Below are 7,869 nucleotides of genomic sequence, written 5' to 3'. Positions count from 1 at the left end.
GTGTCAGCCCTAAATGTGTCACTCAGGGGCTGCTGCTCACCACATCAGCAATCTAACATATATCTATCAATGATACCCACTCCAAGCAAGAATTCCTCACCCCTGTGAGGAGGGGAGGGAAGGGGCACTGTGCAAGGCCTGCAGCTGGCATTCCAAGGGCCCAATCCAGCTCTCATTGAAGTCAGTTGGCTTAATACATTAAGTGAATACTGGCAAATATTCGTGTCAGGCTATGGGTTTGATCCTCTGGAGTTCCCTGGCAAATTTCCCTTTGAAGTCAGCGAGAACAGAAGGGTGTCCGGAACTAAATATAGACATCTGTTTGGACAACTAGCCCCTTTCTTTATAACAAACTGAACCCAAACCCTGGATCCAAATACTCCCAATACCTGTAATAGCTTGGGTTCTGATCCAAACTATCTCTGCTTTCTTTTTTTACAGAAGACAAACAAGTGGAAGAGCTTCCAATGAGCAATTTATATACATTTCTCCTCTTCAGAAAGTGAGTAAGCAGAAAAGGCTGTCACTTAAGTTTATGCTATTTCTCTCTCACTGCACAGCTATCAGGAACATAATACAATGGGCCATTGGGGTTCATCTACAACTCTGTCACTGACTCACTGAGTGACCTTAAGCAAGTCACCTAACCTCTTAGTGGCTCAGTTTCTCTGTCTGCAGAATGGAGATATTTAATATCTAGCCTCCTTCATAAAACACCTTGAGAGATGTTAAAGAAAAGACTATTAAGTGCCACTATTGTTTTATTGTATTGTAAATTCTCAGTTACCCTGGTGATGCTCACAAGTGACTTCACAACTCTCTATTCACTCATAAATTGTTGGTGCAAATCCTGTCCTCAGTTATACGGGTGCAAATCCATTGAAGCTGATGAATTTACTCTGGATTTTCTCCAGTGCAGCTGAGAGCAGAATCTGGCTCAGCAAAAATAAGCTTATCATCATTAATTGTACTATATGCATAAATAAATACATGAAAAGTGTTTGGCACATTGCTAAAGATCTTGGAACAAACATGGAACCCATGGTGAGGTCCTTTTCCTTTAGTAATCCGGGGCTCCCTCTTGTGTCCAAATGCAGACAGTAAGAAAAGCAGCAAAAGAAGTCAGCTAAACGTGACACCCGTGTGTTTCTTGAACTGTTTTACAAATTAGCCAATACCAAAAGCAACCGCTGTCTCTGCCCTACTGAGAAAAGGGATGTTCTGTAGGGGAGAGGATGGCTCTGAGGACCGGTAACATGATGTAAAACTCAGGTCAGTAATGATCATTTATGGCCTAATTTCCAGAGGTGCTGAACACCCGCTTAATTGCAAGTTTTGGGGGCTCTGCACCTCTGAAAATGAGGCTAAAGGTGGTCTATGTGAAATGAGTTTGGTGGCCTCTGTCCAGTTCTCTTTGGACAAGTATCCATATTGGCACTGATCAAAAAATGGGAAAATGAGTTTGCGAACAGTTTTCAAAGTTTTTTTTTCCCCCTGTTTTGCAGGCATGGAAATGAACCTGTTTTCAGTTTTTCTCCAGAAAAATTATGTGATATTATTTACTGAAATTGACTATTTTTCATTTACTGACCACCTGGTTTTCAGCAAGAAAAGATGGCTTCCAGTAACTGAGAAATTTTCATACCAACAAAATTACCAAAAATACCACCAAAAATGTAACCAAAAAAGGAACCTTTGGTTAATGCTAACAATAGTTTGCAAAAAGGTTACTTTTCCGTGGGGGGCAGGTATTTTGTGCAAACATTTTGACCATCTCTAATCCATATCATAATTAGCATTCATTGGCAGCCTTGTTGGTGGTTGCAGGGAGGCCAAGGACCAAATAATCACAGGAACATTCCCGTGAGAAGTAATTGTTCCAGGTTAGGATGGATGCACGTTGCCAGAGTGGCAGAGGAGAAACTTATTGTGCAGCTGCCTGTGTTTTAGCTGTTCTGCAGGCTCCTGCTAGCCTTGTTACACCTGTTCACCACACACAGCCGGCCTCTTGTCAGCATCAGCCCAACAAAGAAATTAAAAGAAAAAGGTTATTTTTTTTTCTTTTTAGAGCATATTAGCCTTTCGTAGGTAGCATATTAGTAGGGGTTCGGTGCTTTGGACACACAAAGGTCAGCACACGGCAAAGTGCTTCGTGGCTGTGAGTCATGGCCACTTTTCAAGAATACACTATTTTAAGGGAAACTGAAGCACAAAGAGCTCAATTTGTCCAAGGGCATTCAATGGACTGGGAACAAAACCAAGGAATCATGACTTCCAGTCCCCCTGTTCTAACCTCTTGACTGCACTTCTCTCTTGCTCACAGTTTGATTGAGCTTATGTCATTAGAGGCTTTATAATCAACACAGAGTAGTAGTTCGATCTGGGAGTTATGTATAGTGTAGCATACTATACAATAACAGTTCTTTGTCAGAAAAGTTCTATTCACAGCTAATATGTTATTTTATCTATTTTTGTTTCCCAGGCAGATAATATAGGATTCTGTGCCGAACAATACCATACTCATTTCAGGGAGCTAATGTGTAAGCCTGTTTGTGACCCCACAATGGCCTTGAAGGTCCATTGTGAAGCACACCTGTAGTGGGCATTATTCTGAGTGTGATGCCCAGTTCATGCTCACTTCCTGCCACTCTGGGAGGTGATTACTATGAGTCATTCCCCTGGTATTTTTAGTGCCTGGTCCAAAGCCCTTGGAAGGCTTTGGCTTTTGATCAGGCCCTCTGAGAAGTGAAACAGTGATTTAGTTAGGGTGAACAGAGGTTGGAAAGCTGTAACACATCTCAGTCAATGGTGTTTTGAGAAGGCAGAAGGGAAGGTGTCTTTCTCTGCTCACCAACCCTTGCTGTAAACAGCACAGTGCTTGTCCCCTGTGAATAAAATCCCTGCTCGCCCATTACTAGTATTTGTCTCCACGGAATGAAAACTGCAGTCACTGGTTGGTTATGTGGAATTCTGCAGAAAAAAAAATAGCATGCTCCTCTGAAAGTATAAGGGCTGATTAGACTGGCTGATGCAAAGGGCTTGTAAGATGTACTGACATCCCTATACCCAGAGGCCAAAACCTATTAGCCAGAAGGGAAAGTTACTTCTGTATCCTTGCGCAAGGACCAGGAGCATGACCTGGTTAGAAACCTGTCACAAAGCTCCCCAGCTCTGGCTGACCAGAAAGGGTCACTGTGATTCCCACCTATTCCTAGGCCCTGCCCTGTGTCTCCCTTTTTCGTATGGTCCTTAGCAAATGGATGTCTGATATGTATCAAGCTCTCTTCCCTCCCTGCCTCCTGATTGCTGTGATGGGAAGCTGCCTTTTGACTGCTTCAAGTAGAGAACTTCTCTTTGCTCCTCCCTCCTCTCCGCAGTTGGAGGGAGAATCTTTCTCCCCTCACTGTCCCTGCCTCTTGCTTGCTACCAAGAAAAGGTGATTTTTTTCTCCTCCTCAAACCAGCCTCCTGATTTCTGTGAGTTACTAGGACCAAAGTGGTGGTGTTGGCAAGGGGCTGCATTTCAAGGAATCCCATCTATTGGGGAGGGGTTACAAATACACCAATGTTTGTTCATTGTAAATAAGTGCTGAGGTGCTACAACTATGGAAACAAAAAGTCCATGAACTACAGAAGCTGCAGGGAGTAGAGGCAGATGTAGTAGCTGAAACTCCTTGAAACGCTTTTTAAAAATGAAATTATTTGACAGCGTCCCTTTAAAAACTAACCTGCTGTTTTGGAAAATCAGTCTCAAAAGCTTTCCCTTATTTCAAAAGCCAACACTAGCACAGTAATGTCTCTAATCATTGTGGTGTTGTAAATTGCAGTGCTTTGCACAATTACTGTAGAATGCTGTAGTTCACTGACTACAAACACGAAGTAAAATTAACCAGACTAGTTTTCTTTCTGGAAAGAATGAACCACAAAACCTGAACAAATGGGAGCAAGGGGGAAATGTGAATCCTTTCATTTTTAATAATCTGAAGCTTATGAGTAACTCAAGTAAAGAAAAGCTTTCAGTATATAGTCTGATCCTGCTGTCCTCCTGGAAGCAAAACTCCTGCTGACTTCCATGGCTGTTTGCTCTCCATTTTGATCATCACCCTCCTTTTGTGGGAAATCAAAATACAGTGCTGGTTACTGGGGATTGTTTCAAAGGGCATGCTCTTGCAGTTGTGGGAGGGCCCCGAATGCCATCTGCTTCTGAATCCCCCTCTAACCTTTAGATGTGATTCCCCAGGGAGCAGCATGGAGGATGCTAACATTCCTGCTTGTCCATAGTGTAGCTGTTCTGTGGGTAAACAGAACATCAGTCTGCTGAATGTCAATACAGCAGAAATTCACGTAATCTGGAGATCATGAGAGGCAGTACCTGTGGGCCGCAGGCTCTTTGTGGTACAATAACTGTCATTTCTATAACCTCATTCGTCTGTTAATCAAAACCATCTAAAGAGAAGAGGGTGGGAGGATTGTGTACTGATTTCAACACATTTTCTGATGCAGCTATAGTCCGCTTCACACACTCTAAGAGTGGCTATAAGAATGACTGTCTTTGGTTACACAAACAGGGAAATCAGAAAGGGGAAGGAGTGTAAGTCTCTGAGCTCTTAAGAAAGATTTTTTTTTCACTACTCACAAGGGAGGGTTTGATATGGCAAGGAGCTGAGCACGTTCTGTAAGATATTGAGTGTGCTCCTCTCCCTGCAAATCAATTGCAGATAAGGGTGTCTAGCACTTAAGAAGATCAGACCCTTTGTGAGCTCTTGAATTTAGTCAAGCAGGTTAAACGCTCAGTTAGGGTCAAATTTTCCTCTGTTACATCAGTTCAACCCTGTTGATTTCAATGGAAATTAAATGGTGTAATGGAGAGGGAAATTTCACTCTTGGTACTAAAGCAGTAGTGTCATGTGATTTTATCCGCCATAGACTAAATTCTGCACTGATTTACATCCTGTGCAACCCAGGTTAAATCAACACAGACTGACCCTGTGTTTGCTTAGTAAAGTAACTGAACTGCAAAAGAACATAAAAATGGCCACAGAGGATCAGATCAATGGACCATCTAGCCTAGTATCCTGTCTTCCCAAAGTAGCCAGTGCCACATGCTTCAGAGGGAATGAACAGAGTGGGCAATCATCAGATGATGCATCTCCTGTTGTCCAGTCCCAGACTCTGATAGTCAGAGGTTTAGGGACATGCAAACCATGGGGTTGCATCCCTGACCAGCTTGGCTAATAGCCATTGATGGTCTGATCCTCTATGAATTTCTCTAATTCTTGTTTGACCCAGTTATACTTCTGACCGTCACCGCATCCCTGTCAATGAGTTCCACAGGTTGACTGTGCATTGTGTGAAGACATACTTCCTTATGTTTGTTTTAAATCTGCTGTCTTTTAATTTCATCAGCTGACCCCTGGTTCTTGTGTTATGTAAAGCGGTAAATAAAGTACTTGCTGATTCACTTTCTCAACACCAGTCATGATTTTATAGACATTTATCATGTCCCCCTTAGTCATCTCTTTTCCAAGCATGACATTTTTGTGTAATGCTTCCTTAAACAGTGATAGGAGAAATGGCTGATGGGACGCTGACTGCATATGCTAATCCTGCCACCCACGCACAGTTGAGAATTAATTAGGAACAGGAGAACAGGATGAGACAAGATGACAAACATGCCAGTACAGCAAATTGTTATTTACCTAAGAAGATGGAACATTCAGAGGGATCTTAATTAAAATTGCTCTCTAAAAATATTTCCCTCATTATGACACAGTGCTTAGCAGCAGATCCTGCAGATGCTGTGGTGATGGCAGAAGACCTTTTTCCTGGAATGTATTCAGCTTAGGTCTTAGTCTTCTCACAGGCACTATCCCCTTTGAGGTCACAAAGCTGCGGCAAAGAAGGCCAGCGCTCCCACGCTCAGGAAAGAATAAAAAAAGCATGCATATATCAAGCTGGCATTTGCCCTTGGTGGAAGACTTGTCCTGCTTATTTACTGTCCAGTCCCAAGGTGCTCCTACCTGTTCTCAAGACACTGAGACTCTCAACACTTACTCTGTGATTCAGTTTTCCCATTTGTAAAATGGGACTAATGATACCTCCATTGTAAACTGCTTTGAGGTCTATGGATAAAAAGTGTTACATAATGTAAAGGGGGCTAATGATACCTCCTTGGTAAAGCACTTTGAATTCTACTGATGAAAAGTGATATATAAGAGCTAGATACTATTAATCATAAAATAATATTGGGACAAATTCTACCCTCACTTACAAAGCATAGTGTAAGCAATGGCAGAATTTAAACTGTCCTCTACACTGATTTGGAAAAAGAAAAGGAGGACTTGTGGCACCTTAGAGACTAACCAATTTATCTGAGCATAAGCTTTCGTGAGCTACAGCTCACTTCATCGGATGCATTCAGTGGAAAATACAGTGGGGAGATTTATATGCACAGAGAACATGAAACAATGGCTGGTACCATACACACTGTAATGAGAGTGATCAGGTAAGGTGAGCTATTATCAGCAGGAGAGCAGGGGAAAAAAACCTTTTGTAGTGATAATCAAGGTGGGCTATTTCCAGCAGTTGACAAGAACGTCTGAGGAACAGTGGGGAGGCCGGGGGGGGGGGGGGAGGGGAGAATAAAAATGGGGAAATATTTTTACTTTGTGTAATGACCCATCCACTCCCAGTCTTTATTCAAGCCTAAGTTAATTGTATCCAGGTTGCAAATTAATTCCAATTCAGCAGTCTCTCATTGGAGTCTGTTTTTGAAGTTTTTTTGTTGAAGAATTGCCACTTTTAAGTCTGTAATCGAGTGACCAAAGAGATTGAAGTGTTCTCCGTGTAGGGGCATTAGGGGACGAGAGCTGAGGAAGCGTTGTTCTAAGTCAGCCATAAAAATGTTGGCATACTGTGGGGCCATGCAGGTACCCATAGCAGTGCCGCTGATTTGAAGGTATACATTGTCCCCAAATGTGAAATAGTTATGGGTGAGGACAAAGTCACAAAATTCAGCCACCAGGTTTGCAGTGACATTATCGGGGATACTGTTCCTGATGGCTTGTAGTCCATCTTTGTGTGGAATGTTGGTGTAGAGGTCTTCAACATCCATAGTGGCTAGGATGGTGTTTTCAGGAAGATCACCGATGGATTGTAGTTTCCTCAGGAAGTCAGTGGTGTCTCGAAGATAGCTGGGAGTGCTGGTAGCATAGGGCCTGAGGAGGGAGTCTACATAGTCTACATAGCCAGATAAACCCAGGAACCTATCCTTGCAACAAAGCCCGTTGCCAACTGTGTCCACATATCTATTCAGGGGACATCATCATAGGGCCTAATCACATCAGCCACACTATCAGAGGCTCGTTCACCTGCACATCTACCAATATGATATATGCCATCATGTGCCAGCAATGCCCCTCTGCCATGTACATTTGCCAAACCGGACAGTCTCTATGTAAAAGAATAAATGGACACAAATCAGACGTCAAGAATTATAACATTCAAAAACCAGTTGGAGAACACTTCAATCTCTTCGGTCACTCAATTACAGACCTAAAAGTGACAATTCTTCAACAAAAAAAACTTCAAAAGCAGACTCCAACGAGAGACTGCTGAATTGGAATTAATTTGCAACCTGGATACCATTAACTTAGGCTTGAATAAAGACTGGGAGTGGATGGGTCATTACACAAAGTAAAACTATTTCCCCATGTTTATTCTCCCCCCCCCCAACTCCCCGCCGTTCCTCAGATGTTCTTGTGAATTGCTGGAAATGGCCCACCTTGATTATCACTACAAAAGATTTTTTCCCCCCGCTCTCCTGCTGGTAATAGCTCACCTTACCTGATCACTCTCATTACAGTGTGTA

This window comes from Lepidochelys kempii, chromosome 7 (assembly GCF_965140265.1).
Source record: "Lepidochelys kempii isolate rLepKem1 chromosome 7, rLepKem1.hap2, whole genome shotgun sequence".
Taxonomy (NCBI): domain Eukaryota; kingdom Metazoa; phylum Chordata; order Testudines; family Cheloniidae; genus Lepidochelys; species Lepidochelys kempii.
Note: the sequence above shows the minus strand (reverse complement) of the source record.